We start from the raw sequence: 21,965 nt of genomic DNA, 5'->3' as shown, positions 1-21,965 counted from the left end.
CAAGACAGTGGGTTGAAAATTGGTCTTGTAAACCTTTACAACCTCTTGATTAATATGAAATCACTAGAGTACTACATTTGAACTAGAATGAAGTATCAATAGATTGAGACCATGTATCGAACTTAGTTGAGCGAGGTAATTTGTCAATTTAGAATACTTCTTTAAAATTGCACTCTCAATTTATTTTGGTATTAACACATCCCTATACATTGAATGTAGGTCATGTATATGTAGTTATTGTAAATTAAGATAATTAAGAAGGGGTAGATTAGTTTTTATCTCATTGTATTGAGGCCAAAAATAAATTGACAACTATAGTCACTGATGGTGAGGGTACCAAGTACCCTAAAGGATCCATTGTTGTTACATGCACTTGGTTTAGAACGTATTATTATTGTGTCTAGTTTCATTAACACCAAGGTAAAAGTCATTTTATGATTATTATGGCATGTTAAGTGCACAAATTTGTGAAACAGAAAATGGGGTATAAGATGCCACTTTTTATCTGAAATAAAAAATTTATGAACTTCAACGAGAATTTGAAGATAGTTACACTAATAATTTTAAGACATGACTAAAAAAAAATTGTAGTCCTCTAAATCTAGTTTCTAAACTACTAATTTGTTTTTAAAATGGTTGAGTTTAAGACCCTCCAAAAAGGGGGCCATAGAAAGAGGTACTTCTTTTTTAGTAAAAACTTAGCATAGCGCAAAGTGTGGCCCCCTCAAATCCTAATTTATTTTTGGAAATTCTTTAACCACTCTAGTTAGAAGTTAGCTAACTCCATGCAATTTATCCCATCTTTTTGGGTAATGTTTTTAATGTGTGTGTGTATATGTATATATGTGTAGAATATATATGTATGTATATGCATATATATACATATACATATACATATACATATACATATACATATACATATACATATACATATATATATACACACACATATACATACACATATATATATACATATATGTGTATATATATACATATATATACATGTATATATATACATGTATATATACATATATATATATGTATATATACATGTATATATATGTATATATATACACATATATGTATATATATACATGTATATATACGTATATGTATATATATGTGTATGTATATGTGTGTGTACATATATGTATATATATATATATATATATGTATGTATACACACACAGACACACACACATATGAATTTTATAAGTGAACACATTCCAAAAATGTGACATATTTGTGTGCTCCCCCTAAAAATCATTTAGAACTAATCAAAATTCATTTAAAAAATAAAGTGTATAGAATGGAGTCTAATTTCTAAAAAAAAAACTTGTTGCAAAATCAAACAAAAGAGTAAAAATCTAATCCCCAAATACTACAAGTTGGTTTTAGAGAGAAATTTGACATACATTAGAAATAAATTATAGTTGAAAGGCTTAAAATAACCTAAATTTAAAATAAATTATATGGTTAAATAGCTAACACAGAGATCTATAATATCATGTAGCCTAATTTTATCAATATTCAAGCACAATGAAACCTAATGGAGAGCACACAAGTATGCACATTATGTAAAACATAATACAATTTCCCCTAGTGTGTATGCACTATAGGGAATATGTGGTATTGAGGTATATATATAAAGAGAGAGAGAGAGAGAGAGAGAGAGAGAGAGAGAGAGAGAGAGAGAGAGAGAGATTTTAGGTAGGATGTCAAGATAAGAAGATATATATTGGATAGGATGTAGAGATATTCACTTTTTAGAGAAAAAGATAGAGCATAGGATGGATATATATAGGATGAAAAAGAGAGGAAATAATGGGATGGAGTGTGATATAGCATGGGATAGGAAAATAAAGAGGGTATGGGAGGGAGGGAGGGAGAGGGAGGGAGGGAGGGAGGGAGAGAGAGAGAGAGGATAGAGAGAAAGAGTGTATGGGATAGGAAGAGAGCTTGAGGGGATATGATGGAGAAAAAGTGAGAGAATGATATAGGATGATGAGCTAGAGGGGATATAATGGAGAGAGAGAGAGAGAGAGAGAGAGAGAGAGAGAGAGAGAGAGAGAGAGAGAGAGAGGCTAGTATGAAGACAGAGTGAGAGTGTAATTTATATGTGATCCGGGGGATAAAAATCAATGAAGATTAAAATGTTCCCAATGCTCCAATAATCAATATCATTAAAAAGTGTTCACAATTATGACTCCAACACAACTTGAATGGGGAAAATTGGACTTTAGAAGAAAAATTTATGGTAGATCAAAGTTTGGTCAAATTGGGACTAGAGGCCATAAAAAAGTGGAAAAAATAATCATCTCAAAAGTGGTCAACAATATATTTCAAATGAAAGAGCTCATTGAGATCTTTCCAATGAAATTTGTTTCATCAAAAAATAGAATCCATACATAGAAGTTATGGTTTTTTGAAGTTCGAGGAAAAAAATTTATTGATGACATCATCATGATGAGAAGGCACCTTGAAAAGTAGTCGAAAATTTTTCTTTATGGGATTCAATCTCACAACCCCTTGCCAACAAACCTTCCAAAGTGGCTGAAACAAAGGAGGGATGTGCTATTTAAATGCAACAAAGCCACCAAATGGGGGAATGAGTCTGGCAGGGGTTGAACCCCTAACCACCAGCCTCCTAAAATTAAGGCCCACCACTACACCATTTAATAGATTTTTTTTAATTGAATGATAGGTTTTCCACCAACATCATTCAAATAAGGTTAATTATTAAAACCAAACCCCTTATTTTAACATGAAATCATAACCAAAATCCATTAAGGGGTAAATACAAAGATGAGGATGATTATGGAGGGATTATTTTTGTAATAATTTTTTTTAGCCTATTTTGGTTAATTTTATGTATTTAAGTGGGGGTTGTAGGCCTTATTAAGGCATTTTGGTGATGAGAAGGAGAGAATGTGATAGGATTTTTTTGTCAATCCTATATATCAGAATATTGTGATGTTTTTGTACTTGAAGGGAATGATCTTGTAAACACTTGTAATTGATTCTTGGATTTAATCAGATCGGTCACCTTATTGGAGAGGGACCTAGAGACATAGTCCGACCAGCTAACAAACTCTGTTATCAATTTGAGTTTTTCCTTCTACCTCTCTACTCTCTTTCTTTTAATTTATAAATTTTATATGACTTATTCATTTTAGCATTTAATTTATGTTAATTCGCCAATTAATTACTTGAATTAACTTTATGTAATTATGTTAAGCATTCCTTTGTAATAGTCATAGATCCTAATCATATCAAATTTGGTATCAGAGCTCTTGTGTGACTAGTATTGTAGATTTGAATGCTAACAAGATCCAAGATTGAGAAAGGTGAAGGAAAGCTCAAGGAATACAATTTTGAGATCAGAAAGTGAAGGACTAAAACATCATCCCAAATGGTAGATGAAGGTGGTGAATTTTTTTTTTTTCAAGATAAGAGTATCCAAAAGACTCCTCAAAATTTGCAAAAAATGGTAGAAGTTTTGGTACAAGAAAGAGAAGAAAAGATGCAAAGATGTGTAGCTTGAAAAGGAAAAGGGAAAAAGAAAGGAGGCTATTGTGATCCTCCAAACACACCTCCCTCTTCTCCTTCTTCTCCCTCTTCTCCTTCTTCCCCCTCTTCTCCTTCTTCTACCCATCATGAGTCTTCTAACATTTTTAGGGTGGACATAAGCATCAAATCAAGTTGGATTTAAAGTTTGACTTGCCAAAGTATTGTCGAGAGTTAAATGCCAAGAAATTAGATGACTAGATTCAACAAGTAGATGTCTATTGTAGAGTTCAAAACCTTGTAGATGATGTTGATAGAATTTAGTTAGCTAGTCTTTGGTTAGGTGGTATAGCTCTAACTTGGTGGGACAGTAGGACTCAGGATGAAACTTAAAAACATGGTAAGTTTAGTTTGTCTTGGTCAGAATTTGTTAATGGTTTAAGGAAGAAATTCTACCCCCTAGGCCATATGCAATAGTTAATGATGAACTAGAAACATTTTAGGCAAGGGAAGGGTCAAATTGTCTAGGAATACACCCATGAATTTTGCAAAAAGTCTATTTCTCTAAATGTTCCATTGTACACACAGGATACTTTACTCAAATACATAGGTGGTCTTCATTCTTACCTTAGACACTCTATTTTGGTTTTGAATCCATGAAAATTGGATGAAGTATGTGTACATGCTACACATTAAGAGTCAAGGGGTAAGGGTACTTTCATTGATAAGGTTGATAAGAAGCCATCTAAGTTTGAAGAAAAATTCAAAGACAAAGGAAAGCGAAAAAAGATAGCTACAATGAAGAAAGAGTGAAAAATCCACATGCTCACATTGCAAGAAAGAAGGACATGATGATTCTAAGAGTTGGAAGCTACACCCAAAAAAAGGAAAAATTGGTATGGTGGAAACAAAGGCAAACAAAAAACAACTATTATAATTCAATAGGATCTTGGATCTAACTCTGGAGATGAGACAAAGATTGTTGTTGTTGGGATCCAAGGTAAAGGAAAAGGTATATCTCTTTCTCCAGCTACAAGTTCTTCAAATATACGTGTAAGTACAAGTAAATAATCTTCTCCTAAGAATGATAAGCAAAGGAATGTATTATTTTATATTCGAGTTGTTATCAGACATACTAAGGTTGATAATTTGTTTGATATGGGTTCTCAAGTTAATTTGATATCTTAATAAGTTGTTAAAAAGATTAACTTGACTACAACACCTCATCCAAAACCATATCCTCTTGGATGGGTTTGCAATGATACATAGTTACAAGTAACTAAGCAATGTAATTGAGATTTTCTATCACTGCAAACTTTGTAGACGAGGTAGAAGCTGATGTAGTCCCTTTAGATATTTGTGGTCTCATGCTTATATGATCAAAAAGCTATCTTTTATAGGAGGTAGAACAAGTATCATCTTTTTAAAGATAAAGTTGAATACATTGTACGAGCACATAAGATAAAGAGTAATCTTGCACTAGTAAATGTTGGTCAAATGAAAAGGTTAGTCAATTCCAGTAAGAACTTTGTATTAATGCTTGTAAAAGCCAAAGATGATAAAACATATAAGGCATTCAAGGGGTGTGATCTTAAACATAATTTTGAAATGGTCAATGTTGTTTATGCTTATGATGATTTATTTTAGGAATAGAAAGGATTGCCTCCTAAGAGAAAGATACATCATGAAATTTAGTTATAGTAGGATGTGCCACAGCCTAAAATTGGCATGTACCATTTTTTAGTTATGAAAAATAAGAAATCAAAAAGTAGGTTTAGGAGTTGGTTGAGAAAGGAGTTATTCATCCTACTACTTCTCCTTGTGGTTCTCCTATTGTGTTGGTTCCAAAGAAAGATGGGACTTGGAGAATGTGCATCGACTATGGGGCTTTGAACAAGATAATGGTAAAGAACATATATCCTCTTCCTAGAATAGATGATTTACTTGATCAGTTGAAACATGTGATTTATTTCAATAAGATAGACTTGCATAGTGGATATCATCATATTCAAATTGTAGATAATAATATTTGGAAAACTACTTTCAAAACAAAATAAGGGCTATTTGAGTGGTTGGCCATGCCTTTTGGGCTTTGTAATACACTAGCTACATTAATGAGAGTCATGAATGATGTCTTTTGTCCCTTTATTGATGATTTTTTAATATTCTATTTAGATGATATCCTTGTATTCAACAAGTCTTGTGATGATCATGTGATTCATGTAAAAAAAGTCTTGGATGTATTGAGAATATATATATATATATATATATATATATATATATATATAGATGTCTAAATGAAAATTTGGTAAGACATCATTAGTGTACTTAGGCTATGTCATAGGGGATGGTCAATTGAAAGTAGACATTGCAATGGTTGAATGCATTGTAAAATGGCATAAGCTGAGTACAGTTATAGAAGTTTGGAGCTTCTTAGGTGCAGTTTAGTATTGTAGAAAGTTCATTGCAAACTTCTCTTATTGCATCATCATTACATGCATTAACCAATGTTGGTGTTTGAAAACACTAGAGGGTTTTCAATTATCCCAATGAGAATATGACATATCTAGGGGTAGCTAACTCCCATTTTCAACATGCCATTTTAGACATCAGGCCAACTATAAGGCTAGATCCTTCTTCTACTTTAGGCTTTGCAAGACCTAGGTGGGTGGACCTCAGATTCAATTGATACCATACCAGTGCAAAAACATATCCCTGAATCTATTAAGTAGATGAAAACCCCTTATATCTCCTAAAGCCTTATGCAGTAACAAAGAAGTGCAGTAGCTAATTACAACTCTATGAAATGCACAAGCTGAGTGAGGGTTAAACTTTGATAGCTCTTCAAAATAAAAGGGTAAAACACATTTGATTAATAATGTTGATTTCAGCAGACCCCTCATATGTAGCAATAAGACCTAATGATCCTGTAACTGATAAGTGCCTTAACCATTGGGAAAATCCATGAATCACAAACATACATATGAATATCTAAGACACATGTGTATCTTTAGATATTTGATCTATCTATTCAACTTGTAACTAGACATCAATGTTCAATTTAAAGCTCATTCTTACATGATATACCCATAAGTAATGTCACAACCCTATTGATTTCCTTGAAGCATTTACATAACACTTTGAGTCACAAGCAACAATGAAATAAAATACAACCTTAAGGGATTGCAACTACAACCTAAGTTGTCTATCAAAGATTATAAAACATTGAAGATCATTGATGAAGGAGACAAGATTCAAGATGAAACTCAACCATCTATTGTTATTTGTATTAATCTCCTTGAAATTATACATTCATATGCATGAAATGAAAACATAGAAAACACCTAATAGATCTGAACTATCTATATTATCCTTCCTAATGCTGTTCATACAAGAGAAAATATGCTGAAAGAAATGGTGTCTCAATATTTGGAATGCATAAAAAATTGGATCCAAAACCATGGTATCTCAACAATGAGAAATTTTCTCCAAAGAATTGGAACCATGAATGGTCTAATAGTGAAAAATTGGAACCCTGCTGGTATTACCCAGAGAAAACTACCAACCCCTACAATGAAAGAAAGAAAGAAAGATATAGAAGAAGATGAATTCTTAGATTTGATCTATGCCTGACATGTGTCCACTTGGAATTCAATCCCTTGCAACTAAATAACCTCTCTCTTCCTTCTTCCATTTTGGTCTGATTTAGTTTCATCATTACTCTGTAACTGATTTGAAAATATCTGTTGTTCAATGATGAAAACCCTTTTGCTCGCCAAAAATATCTAAAAGATTCATGAAGATGCTAGTGAAATTGAGTTTTTATTGAGTGAATCTGATTAGAATTTGATCTTAACTACATTTTCACAGCCTTTTAGCCACATTTAGGTCATTTCCTTACTAGTAGTCAATTTTGAGCTTTGATACCTAAATGCAGTTGCAAAATAGGAATCTAAGAGGAAACCTCATATAGCTTGAACAAACTACTTCATGTGTAGAAACTAACTGCATAATTAGAAAATTCAAATTCTCTCGATTCCAGTGATATATAATATCGCATATTGAGCCTACCAGGAATGCCCAGAAAGTCAGTTTGAAAATGTCCCCCTCTGGTATAACTATTCATGTCTGCAACTTTAGATTTTAAATTTTGAAAAATTTAAAACATTCTAAAGTTTGAACTTTAGGAAAATGCCTTTTGGATTTAAAATTCTGATGTGAATATGAGGAGGAGCTTAAAATATTAAAAATTTTATGACTTAACTTTTTCCTCTCCTTAAAACTTAGGGGTCAACCTTCCTTTGACCAAGTGACACATGGTGCTTTTTGATTTGCCCACCTGATCTACATCATTCACCATGTCATCATCTATTCCAAGCTTGATGCCACATGTCACATTTTTGCTTGCTTGCAATATTTAACTAGTGCGCATCTCTGGAATGCAAGCATGCACTGGCCATTAGATCATGACACATGTCACAATCTAAGTGCCTCCTGCCTAAACCTACTCCTGATCACCACCTCATCGCATGCGAGACCCACTTGCCACATGTCAATTTTCCACATTCTCGCATTCTTTAAACATCAATCACTTTTCTTAAGCGGGCTTGCGCCAATCGTCTGATTAGGAGATGTGTTGATATCTCATGCACTACTGCCACATCAGCTCCTTTGCATTTCCATTTAAAACTTGTCTAATGTCATCCTCCTCCAACTGGCATCATCGAGATCAGGTCCACCATGTAAGTATTTCCTTAAAAAGGTAGTGTCTACTTATACATCTAATATCTCTTGTGTGATATTATTTAAACACATAAATGATTACCACACAATAGATGTGGGACAATATGTTTCTCCCCTCGGATGTAGTCTTTTCTTAGACTTGCGATTACCTATTGCTCATTTTTGCATGATCTTCCTTAGAGTAGGGGCAGTGAATTTCCTTTTAATGCTGATAGATCTCTTACTGGCATGGCTCTTTGCACATGGGCGTTGATGTCTTTTTTAAAACAAACTATAGCTTCCATGCTACATCATAGCTTGTTCCTTTTACATAATGTTGAGTCTCTAACTATTTTCTTTCCCCTTCAAAAGATGCCTCCTGCTTCTTTTCATGCTACAGATTTTGAATGGAGCTTCCTTTTTTTAGTGACAGTGAGCTTTTGTTATGAGGCATGGGTTTTCTTTTTTTAGTGACATTTTTTTCTTATTAATTAAATCATATTGATTTAATCATTAAGTCACTTTTTAGCTCTAGTTTACTTAAGCTAAGCTTTGGGTATGTAATAATTAATTCTTTTATTAATTTATTATTATGCAACCTAGGTTATTTTCTTGTTAGGAATGACCTCCTTTTATAAGGATTGATCTTTTCGTAATTCATTCATTCACTTTTGATTATAGAAATTTCTCTTTTTACTTATCAAGAATGTCTCATCTATGGATTTGGGAATTCCACCCTCCATAGCTTTTACTTCTCTCTTTCTGTAATAGGTGTTAGCATGCATGTGATTCTTGGGAGCTATGGGGTTGATCTTTCATCAACTTCAATAAGTTTAATGTGGCTCACCCAATCCCTATGCTACGTCTACCAACAACAAGTCCAATATTATTATCATCTAGTGATTACAATTTGCAATACCTTATACCTCAATACCATCACAAGAAGTTACAATATCATCATGCGTAATGAAAACCCTAACCCTAAGCCATTTGATACAAGATTTTACTGTTTAAAAAATTAGGGTTAGAATAAGTCATCCAGTAGAAAAATAGTAGCCAATGCCTTTTACAATAGTAGAGTCATTTTTAGCTTCAGGGTACTACCCCACAAGGGCATTTCCCCTTGATCCCACCCTATATTGTGATAGGGAGTGCACCTAGGATGCTACCCTAGGACCCTACAAAGGGTATTGCCCCTTGAACCCATCTTGGGGGTGTTGCCCCAAAACCCCCATAGAAATAGTCTTGGGGGATACCATACTATAGAAATCCCTAATTCTTATTATGCTCCATATCACAACAAACTCCCACTTCGATACCGATTAGACTCTTTAATAATAACCTCCCACTTGGAGACTAATCATAGCACTACTAAACCTATATCTCACACTAAAATATCAAACCATCCTAGACTATATTATTCTTTTATTATGTCTAGTCTAGAAGACCAACTAAAGCTAAAGAGGAGTTCAATTTCTCCCTTAATACTATATTGGTAAAAAGATATGCTGGATTATCATTTGTATGTATATTCTCTAGCTTTAATTTTCCATCATCCAAAACTAACCAAATGAAACGATACCATAACTCTATGTTTTTTTCTTTGAATGTAGAGCATAATTCTTGTCAAGATAAATGACACTCTAACTATTTGAATTATCCCTCTATGGGTTTCCCAATTATTCCATGAAAAATTGAAGCCATATCATCTCCTTGGCTACCTCTATAGCAACAACATACTCTTCCTTTGTAGTGCATAAAACATTAACCTTCTGTAACTAAGAAATCCAACTCACTGTTGTCCCACCAATAGTAAATACATAACTAGTGGAACTTTGCTTGGTATCAATAGCCCCTGCCAAATCTAAGTCAACATAGCCCTATAAATTAGTAGTAGAGCCCCCAAAATGTAAGCACTTATTGTATGTTCCTCTCAAATATCTGATAATCCATTTAACTACATTCTAATGCTCAATCCTTGGATGACTCATATACCTACTAAAAACTCCTACTACATATGCAATATATGGCCTAGTACATACCATGACATACATTAAGCTCCCTACAACTAAAGCATAAGGTACTTTGGACATTTTAGCCTTTTCTTTTGGTTTCTTTAGACACATCTCCTTAGTCAATTTCAAAAGACTAGGTAAAGGTGTGCTGACAACTTTAGCATTCTCCATAGAGAAACATTGCAACACCTTCTTAATATAATAAACTTGAGCTAATGAAATTGTTTTGTTTATATCAAGGATTTTCTTTACTACCCTCAAATCCTTCATAAAAAAAGAATGTGCTAACTATTCTTTTAACCCCTAAATCTAATCCATGTTAGACCCAACTACAAGCATATCATCAATAGATAAACATAAAATAATGTATCTATCATCATCTAACCTATTAAAATAAAGATTATTATCAGAATGACATTGAGTATAATCATGCTCATTCATAAAATTATCAAATTTAAGATACCATTTCTAAGCTACTTGCTTCAAGCCAAATAAACTTTTCTTCAATCTACACACTAATTTATCCATACCTTTGACCTTAAATCCTTGTGGTTGTACCATATATATCTCTTCATCCAAATCACCATGAATAATAATTTTTTAAACATCAAGCTATTCCAAATGCAAATTTTTAGTAGCCACAATACTTAAAACAATACAAATAGAAGTCATTTTAACAACAAGAGAAAATATCTCATCAAAATCAATGCCCTTTTTCTGTGCAAATCCTTTTACCACTAACCTAGATTTATATCATTTCTTATCTCCATCCTCTTCTTTCAACTTGTAAACCCATTTATTCTATAAAGCCCATTTTCCTGGAGGCAACTTGCATAAGCCCCATGTTTGATTTTTCAACAAGGAGTCTATTTCTTCTTTCATTGTAGACTCCAACTAAATATTTGTATCCACCTCCACAAGTTAATCATAACTTTTAGGTTCACCAAAATTTATTAATAAACTAGAATACAAAAAGAGAAAAATCTTTTTGGAGGTCTACTTAGCCTTGTTGACCATTTAACATTCATTAGGGTGTGTGGTATTTGTAGTTGCAATTGTTACGGAGCATGAGGAACAATCAGAACATCATCTTTTGGAGTATTATCCAACACTCAATAATCATATTTTTTCTACTCATGTTGCTGCAACATATATTTGTACATTAGTTTATCATTGAATATGACATCCCTACTTCTTATAGTTTAAACAAATTTCAAAATTCCAAATCTTATAACCAAATTCATCAATACCATATCGAAAAAATATACATTTCTTTGACTTATCTTCTAGCTTCACAACCAAAGGTTTTGAGAAAAAGATAACTCACCTTCTTACCAGTCCATGCTTCCTCTGGAATACCACAAACCAAAGTATTAGATGAACCTCTATTGATCGAATATATAGTGGCATCAAAAAAATCAACACACATGTTTAAGGGAAGCTCAACATGCAACCTAATACTCGGTGTACACTTCATTATTGTCATGTTCATGTGTTCAGCCATTCCATTTTTCTATGGATTCCTTGGAAAATTTTTCTATCTACAAGTACCAATGGTGGACTAATAATATTCAAATTCATTGCTGAAATACACACCACCATTATTAGATCTAAGATATTTTAACTTCTTAGCAGTCTCATTTTCAACCAAGCTTTCCATTTCTTAAAAGCTTCAAATACATTAGATTTCTATCTAAGGGAATATACCCATACTTTTGTGATTGCATCATTAATAAAGTAACATAGTAATAAGAACCACCAAGGAAAGATACTTGAGCTAGTCCCCATACGTCTATATGCATAAGCTCTAATTTCTCATTTTTCTTTTCCTTCCCACTTTTCACAAAACTCACTTTTTTTTTCCATAGACACAACTTTTATAGAAATCCATATTGACACATTTCAGAGCTGATAAAACTTTCTTTTAATGAATTAATTTCATACCTTTCTCACACATGTACCCAAGTCTATTGTGCCATAGCATTGTATCAGAATGTACAACAATTATTTGTTCTTCCTGTTGAACTGCAACAACTATTCCTAAACATTCATTTTTCTTTGAAACAATTAAGGTAGAAAGAATAGTATGAATTATAAAAAGATATAAGATTTATACTTTCATGCCATTTTCTACTACAAAAGAACCTTTTTAAACTTTCCAACTTTTATCATTAAAAGTAATTGTGCAACCCTCATCATTTAGTTTCCCTACTAAAATTAAATCCCTACTCAACCTTGGAACATGTCTTACCTCATGTAGTAGCCAATGATTCCCATTCTGCAACTTAATCTTAAATTTTCTCTTCCCAACAATCTCACAAGGTTTATTATGTTAGAGTGGGGTTGTCATTGCACCAAAAGACTAATCTGTCAATGCCTAATACAACCACTCAACTTATAGTAAACAGGAAGTGGTTAAGCACTTGTCACAAATCCTGAGGGGGGCACTAAATTTTTGTCTAACAATCTCCCCCTTAGCATTACCCAAGGGTTTGAAGATTCAAACCTATGACCAAGCTTTGATTCCACTTGTTAGAGTGGGGTTGCCATTGCACCAAAAGATTGATTTGTTAATACTTGATACAATCACTCAACTTATAGTACATACAAGGTGGTTAAGCCCTTGTCACACATCTTGAGGGGAGTGTGGAACACATTTTTAACACATTGTCCCCCAAATAAACAATCCCAAAGTTTCCTTCAACATAATCAATAAAATAACCTCTATGGGGTGTAGCATGAAATGAAGCCCCAAAATCTAAAACTCAAGAATCATCAACACTTTCTAAAGAAAGAAGCAAAGAATCCTCTTGGAATTTTTCACTTACCATATTTTCCTCCTTGTTCCCTTCTAGTTTATCTCATTCATTGTTATTTTGAGTCCAATAATCTTTCTTCTTATGCCCTAGTTTCTCATAGTACCAACAATCTCTTGGTCCTCTCAATTGAGACCTCTTCCCCTTTGATTTTTCTCTTGATTTCCCTTCATTTCAAGAATTTCTTCCTCTCTTAATCATTTTTTCTTTGCTTTGTGCATTCAAATCATGTCTTGATTTAGATCCACTTGAGGTTTTTCTACGAGTTTTCTCACTCAGAATAACACCAATCACATCATGAAATTTTAGGGTATTACATCCAGAAATAGAATTACTCACAACCATTACCAAGCCATTCAAACTTTTAGGAAAAGAACACAAAATCAAGAGAGCCCTAATCTCATCATTAAAATTAACATTTGTAGAAGAAAATTTAGTAGTATTTATATTAAACTCATCTAAATGATCTACAACATATCCACCTTCTTCCATCTTCATATTAAATAAATGCTTCATGAGAAATACCTTATTTGAAGAGGATGAATTTTCATACAACTTTACAAGGGTTTGCATCAACTCTTTTTTCATCTTCACATTTGTAATGTTAAATGTCACCGATTGTGCTAGGCACAATCAAATACTTCCAAGTGCATTTCTATCAAAAATTTTCCACTCCTCATCTACTAGGTTCCCTAGTTCTTGTCTTCTCCTTCCAATGGCTTCCATAAATTATTTTGATAAAAATAGTCCACCATTTACATTTTCCATAACTAAAAGTTCTTCCCATTAAAGTTCTCAACCTTAAACTTACCCTCATCTGTCATCACTCCCACTCAATTGTGATACTCCCACTCAATTGTGAGACCTTCTTCTAGAGAATAACTAAAAAAAAGTTGACAACAACCTAGGCTTAAAAAATGACAAAAATCTAGCTCTGATACCACTTATTAGGACTAACTACATATTGAAATAATAGTTACATGCAAATATAACCAATAAAAAAAAGAATAAATTGCACAAAAGAGAACACAAGATACAAAGATTTAACATAGTTAACCCAATCCCTAGGCTACATCCACCAACATCAAGTCTAATATTATTATTATTTAGTAATTACATTTTGCAGTCCCTTACAACTCAATACCACTGCAAAAAGCTATCATATCATCATGCATAATTAAACCCCTAACCCTAAGCCATTTTATACAAGCTTTTACTACTTACAAAATTAGGATCAGAATAAGTTCTCCAAAATAAAAATAGTATCTGGTGCCTTTTACAATAGTAGAGTCATTTTGGCTTTGGGGGCTCTACCCCTTGACCCTATCTTAGGGGCGGTGTTCCCAAACCCCCATAGAGATAATCTAGGGGAAAACCATGTCGAATAAACCTTTGAGTCTAATTAGGCTCCACATCACAACAAAGGGAGCCAAACCTGATTGCATTTGTAAATTTTCCAAACTCTTACATCTATTGTCCATCGATTTGGGCATGAAAAATGGCCCAGTAGTGCACCAAAAAAATAATATTTTTATCAACCAAAATTTGATCATGTTTTTGGTAAGTAGATTGTGAAATACAATCCTATTTCTTATTAGTCCAGGTAACTAGTCTTTTTTCCTAAGAAAATTGGTCCACCACTTGTAGTTTTCCTTTCATTAATGTTTCCAGCCATTCAATATTTTTATAGGTTCTCAATTCAAAATTTTCATTCTTCTTGTAGTATAGACCATAATCTCTTGTTCCTTTAAGATATCTCATTATCCTTTTGACACCCATTAAGTGGTTCTTCTTAGGATTAGCAGAACATCTTGTATCAATCCCAATAGCTAGTGCAATATTAGGTTTGCTAAACTACATATTGCAATTTTCCAATCATATATCTCTACAATGTTTGATTTACCTTAGTAGAATCATCACTCTTAGATAGTTTGTGACATGTCACCATAGGTGTGCTAACTAGTTTTGAATCATCCATACCAATTTTTTTTAATATTTCCTTTACATACTTACACTGAGTCATGTAAATGTCATATTTCATTTGATACACTTGCAAACCAATAAAGAATTTAATTTCTCCAAGCATAGAAATCTCAAATTCTTTCATCATTTCATCTACAAATGCCTTACACAATGCATATTTTCCTCCAAATATGATATCATCAACAAATACTTCAGCCAATAAAATTCCTTTACCTCCTTTAGTCTTCAAGTATAGGTTGTTGTTTTCATCCGTCTTCTCAAAACTAATATTCACAAGATAGTTATGTAATCTTTCATACGATACCCTGGGAGCTTTCTTTAAACCATATAAAGCTTTATACAATCTATATACCATGTCTTTATTTTTAGGATCAACAAATCCTGGAAGATGTTCAATGTAAACCTCCTCTTCTGGTATACCATTCAGAAATGCTGACTTAACATCCATTTGATAAAATTTAAAACCTTTGTACGTAGAGTAAGAAAGAAGAGTTCTCATTCCTTCCAATCTTTCAACAAGAGTAAATGTATCTCCATAGTCAATTCCCTCTTCTTGAGCATAACCTTTATAAACTAGCCTTGCCTTATTCCTTGTCACTTCGCCATTCTCATCCAATTTGTTTTTGTACACCCACTTGGTTCTAATAACATTCTTATCCTTTTGTCTAGGTACAAGTGACCAAACTTTTTTCTTCTCAATCTAATCAATCTCTTCATTTATAGCTTTAATCTAGTATTCATTTTCTATTGCATCCTTCACTGATCTAGGTTCATGTATGCTCAACAATCATGCATCATTTTTTAGTTTATTCCTTGTCATTAGTCCATCTTCTCTTCCACCAATGATTTTTTCAGTAGCATGGTGTCTTTTGACATATTTGGATAATCTTGGCTTTGTTCTTCTTTCTTCAAAAATATGTCTTTCAAGAAATTCAATCTCAGGTTCACTGCGTACATCTCTGTTAGGTAACTCAACATTCCTTTCTTGTAATTTGTTCTTGGCATTAGACTACAACTCGACTTTAGAATGCAACTTGACATCCATTGGATGTGACCTGATAGTCACTCATTCTTGTTGATTAGCAGCTTAGATCACAACATCGTTAACATTAGCATAAATACCTTCATAACAGTACACAAAGGTCTTGTAATCTTCAAGTTCCTTCTTTGGTTCCTCTTCTTGTATGTCTGTATACTCAAACTTTTACATTTTCACTTTCCACAACTTTTTTAGTGTTAGTATTTAAACACTTATAGTATTTGCTTCTTGTGGAATAATCTAGAAATATTCCTTCTTCACCTTTAGCATCAAATTTACCTTTCTTATTGTCTTTTTGAATGTAACACTTTCTTTCAAATACCTTAAAATATTTGACATTGGGCAAGTTTCCATACCATAATTCAAAGGGTATGATATTGGTACCTTTCTTCACTTGTACTTGGTTCAAGGTATAGACAACTATATTGACATCTTCTCTCTAGTATTTCAAAGAAACATTCTTCTCCATCATCAATGTCCTAGCATAGTCCATCATAGATCTATTCCTCCCATTTTTTAAAGGGGTTTTTGATGCAGAGTTCTATCTCTTGATTCCTTTATCATTACAAAAAATTTCAAATTAATTTGATGTAAACTCTCCACCTATGTTAGATCTCAGACACTTTAGACTTTTACCTATTTCCTTTTCAACTCTTTCCGAGTACAACTTAAATACTTGAAAAACATCAAATTTCTTTGTAAAAAACATAACAATCATCATTCTAGAATAATCATCAAAGAATAACATGAAAAATTTATCACCTTTTTAGATTTTCACATTTATTGGTCCACATATATTACTATGACATATCCTTTTGTGCCATAACCACACATCATCAATTTGTATAAAAAGACAAGTATCTCCACTCATGTTAAGATAAAATAGATTACCTCTAGTTCAATCACCACTACCAATAAGCTCACCATCGACATCATAGATTTTATCTTTCCTATTTCTAGATTCAAATTTGAATCTTGAACTATTCAATTGTGACACACTCAATAGATTATAGTTAATTCCTTCCACATAGTAAGCATTGTCACACATGATCTTATCTATTAGTTTTATTGATCCTTTACCTTTTATCAGATAGGGTGCATCATTACAGAATTTGACACTATTTCCATCATAATGTACAAGATAGATAAACTTACATTTTTCTCCATTCATGTGATTAGAACAACTACTATTAGTGATCTATCTTCCACTCTTGTTCACATTAGACACTAATGTAGTTGTCTCATCTTCATCAGATCATCCTTCATAGTAGCATAGAAAACTTCATCATCATGATTATATGATTCTTCATTAGATTAGCAATGTAGCAATACTTTTTTCCTTTATTTTTATAGTCTTTTTTGTTCTCATCTCTTTAATCTCTTTATTTGTCTTCATTTCTATTATTTTGGTTCGCAGGACACCTTTTTGCAATATGACCAACCTCATTACAATTGAAACACATGATTTTTAACTTACCTTTGTATTTTCCTTTTCCTCTATGAAATATCCTAGCCAACAATGCTTAAAGCTCTTCTACATCATCTTCATCTGTATCACTATCACTAGAGGCACATTTGACCTTTTTCCTTCTTTTATCTTTAGTCTCTTTTAGTGACAACTTAGCTTTGAAAGAAGATTCAAAATTCTCTATTTTGAAATTATCAAAATTTGAAAGCTTAAAAGTAGTGATTCTATCAAATAGTCCCTCAAGGGTTAGATCATTACCAAGAGTACATCTACGTTCTAGTATAGTAGAGACTTTAATAGCATAGATAGGCAGTAGGGTTCTTAACACTTTTCTGATCATAGTCTTTGTTAGCATGAAAGCTAATGATACTACATTGGGGGAGTATCCTAAGCATTGGAAAATATTGACATTTTTCATTCATGACTATGTTTATCATTGATGTCAACATAGCAGTGTTTTATAAAGAATGGGAGAATGATAGCCAGGGATCTTACTAGTATTGACAATGGTTAATTTTCTCATGATGCAAAGTTGAGGATAAGTTCCAGACTATGTCCTGATGAAATGGTTAAGTGTGTAGAGTTAAAATTGATGGTGTACAATAGTTGTATCTAATTTACTAAGAGTAGTACAAAAAAAAAAGTATTGGAGAATAGCATTTTGATGTTTCATTTCTATCTTACATTTGAGATGCAGTGAAGAAGTGTGTAGTCACATAGTGATAGAGGATAGTCATATGGTGTTGTCAGCGAGTTTACAAGCCTTGGTATTAAACATGTAAAGTTTTTTATAGCTTATGAGTTGATAGTGCTATTGTAATTGCAATTAATTAATTATCTTATTATAATTAATTGGGAAAGCCTCAAGGTTGACTCAAGGAATTATTATGAAGATATGGTATAAAGGAAATTTGTTTTCATTTTTAGTAAAAGAGTATCAACTATAATCATTATGAAGTAATTGAAAATTGAAAAAAGGATCAGAGTGCTTACTGCATGCAAGTAAGTGATCCAAGGGATTATTGGATATGAACTGTGATATCTGGTTACAAGATCTAATGGAGAAAAAGTTTCGTTGATAGGACAGAGATAGAGGAAAGAAGTATATTTCATTACTATTATTTTGCAAGGAATAATATAGAAATCATTTGGACAGTGGGTTCATTGGTCTTGACCTTGAAGTTTTTTGCGTAGTGGGTCCAACTATTTTCCACAATTCCTAATAGGGTTGGAACAAATCCTAATAGGGATTCAAAGTCTCCTAATAAGGACTCATATGTACTAAATGTTGTAACAGGTTTGATCACTTTTGATGATCTACCCTATGAGGGGTCTACCCTATTAAGAACTTATAAGACTTAAAAAGTTTACCTTGATTAAAGGATTTAACCTTACAACTAAGTAAGTACTCTCTAAGAGATTTATAAATTTTTGTTACGACCACTCTATTAAGATATTTAAACCCTAATTTCACTTGTCAAATATATTAGTACATGATCCTTTGATTTGCACTAATATGCAGATAACATATCTCATGTGTACATTAATTGATCATCTCTCTGATTTGATATGTCTTAATCTATGCACTTCACTGCTCTACATAGTCTCTACACTATCTAATTCACCTTCACCCTTTCATGCATCCAATCATTCACACTTTTTACACATGAAAAATCTTATTAAATTAGGTCATAGACACTCCTTTAATAGATAATTAGGTGAACCTTCTAGATCCAAATTTCCAATCTAGAGTCAATCCTTTTGCCACTTAGGCCTTCCAATGTTTTGATTGGTGGAATCCCTTTCCTAGGGATTAATCATCTTCCTTAGAATATGTGACCAGTTCCTTGATTACCTCCTCAATCTTCAAAACATGCTTCTAACTCAACAAAAATGGTTAACATTAACACATATTTTAGTGTCATTCCAAATAAAAATGTAAGACTTTATTACTCAACACTAACAACATATTAGCACTTGGCACTATATAAAAATGGTTAACATAGATTTAAGAGCTTTATCCATGTTAATATTTTAGTTATGTAGGGTTTCATCAAAACCTATTTTCCTTAATAAAAAATATATTTGCACTTGGCATAAACTATTTCTTTATGCTATTCCTTGGCCTCAATTGTATTCAGCGTGAACTTCATAAATCAACTTCTATAACACTCAAAATGCACTAACTCTATCTAACTTAGTAATCATTCTTATCTCTAAGTAGCTTGGCACTCATGTGAGTACTCAATAGCCATTAGCATGCTCAACAATAAGTACTTCTCGGTACTTGACTTAGAATATTTACAAGTCTTCATTCATTTTCTTGACCTACATGGGATAACTCAATTGTAGTGATGACCAAATAATATTATCTTGTGAATGACTAAGTGTTGGACACTAATAGACAACATGACTTAGGGATTAACAATCTCCCTCTTTGACATTAATAGAAAAAACACTTTGTCATGATAAAAAATATGTAGAATACGAAATTAAAACACAAGTACTACCCCTTATAATATAATCCATACCTTTATTGGTATCCATTGTATGTGTACTAACTTTTCCTCTTGGTTTATACATGCAAAATTTCAAAATTGTTTTTCTTCTTTACAAAAAATTTCTTCATACGATTCATCTGATCCATCATATCATATATTCATTTCCCAATTATGCCCATTATCCCCCTTATTTTTTTCACTCATGGTTTTTTGGGTGGAAAAATATTAATTCCATAGTTATCAAAAATGATTTATAAATATGTAATATCATGGCTAAATCATGATCCCAACTTGTCCATACATATTCTAAAGCTTGAATCTTTATTTCTATCATAGTAACTATATCAACCAAAGTATCAATAGTTGAGAGATTTGGATTTCTTTATACTACTTCCTTCACCAAATTGAGATCTCTCAGAATAGCCTCTAAGTGAGGTGTCAACATTGTTTTAATAGAAAGTTTTTTAGACCTTATTCTTCCATAATTAGCCACCAACTTAGCTAACCTATCTTGGAAAAATATTAATTTGTCAAAATGAAGTGAACTTGAACTTGTGTCCATGTTCACAAAATGTCTTGTTGACTTTAAATATTTTTTTCTCCTTGTCTATGAGCTCTTGATTTTCTTTCGTAAAGAATGTAACATCACATAAGTTTTTGCAAAAAGAATGGATATTCTTAATAACTTCTTGTATATTATTTACAAGGTTTGACAAAAGAACTTGCCTTATTTTAATTCTAGTGGAGACTTTATCGATCACTTTCTTCTTAAACTTTATTTTTGTACACTACATCATATTTTCATTTAAGTCAATATCTATATAATATATATTCTCCACAATTTGAACTACTTGAGTAAGAATTGGAGCTTTATCATCAAGTTTTTTGACATTAAATACTTATATAAATATGTCCTTAATCTCATGTAACAATAGCCTCTATTGTTTCTCCTCATCCCTTCTTATCTCAATTTCCTTACCAATAGGTCTTGCGAGGTTTTCATCTTCTCATAAGTCATGTTATTAGTATTTGACTTCAGAATCACTATAATTTCATCCAATGTCACAAGATTATTGTGTGTCTAAACCTTATTTTTCTTGCTCCTCTTTCCTTTAGATTCTAGAGTTCTAGAGCTTGGAAATGACAATCATAAAATTTAAATTTGGAGCTCTAGACTAGGTCTTTGAATAGTAGTGTTAGTAAATTTTGATTCCTCAACTATTATTTTTTCATTGTTCCTTACAAATTTACTAGTGAAACTTGGTTGTCCTATCTCCTTTTCTTGCTCGATCAAATGTCCCTAGATGACTGGCCTTTCACTACCTCTAGTATATTTCTCTATTTATACATTTTATCTCTCTAACTCCTTACACTCCTCTTTTGGTAGTACACACTATAGCTTGAAAATTGTAACATGTTCCTCATATAAATTTTGCACATTATATTCAACAATAAATTTGGATGTATCTACTAGACTTACCATTACCTATTGAGATGGTTCTTGATCACAAATATTTGGATATTCCTTTATTAGTACAATTACTAGATTGGTGTCCATCAATGTATCTTTGATAGATTTACGAGCTTTCTCCTCTTTTCTTGGCTTGGTAGACACTAACTTTTTTGTCTCTTTCTCAGCTGTAGTCACATTAGGAAATATAGTATCAATGGTTTCATCCTCAACAATGAATCTCTCTCTCTATTGTACAGTTTCTTAACCCACCTTCTATATTGTTTCTACCAATTTCTTAGCATCACCATAGATATCTTCTATATTATCCAATTGAGCTCTTTCATCTCCCTTTTCTTCTTCTTCTATAGTTTTAGGCATCAATCCAAAAGCTTTCTTCTAAGCTATTTTACTTTTTTGTAAAACATACACAATTGTATTCCTCAAAATTTTGTATACCCTTC

The sequence above is a fragment of the Cupressus sempervirens genome, chromosome 8, assembly GCF_028749045.1.
Source record: "Cupressus sempervirens isolate cs-2001-9-10 chromosome 8, ASM2874904v1, whole genome shotgun sequence".
Lineage (NCBI taxonomy): Eukaryota > Viridiplantae > Streptophyta > Pinopsida > Cupressales > Cupressaceae > Cupressus > Cupressus sempervirens.
The sequence above is the reverse complement of the archived record's forward strand: the minus strand, read 5'-3'. Positions refer to the sequence as shown.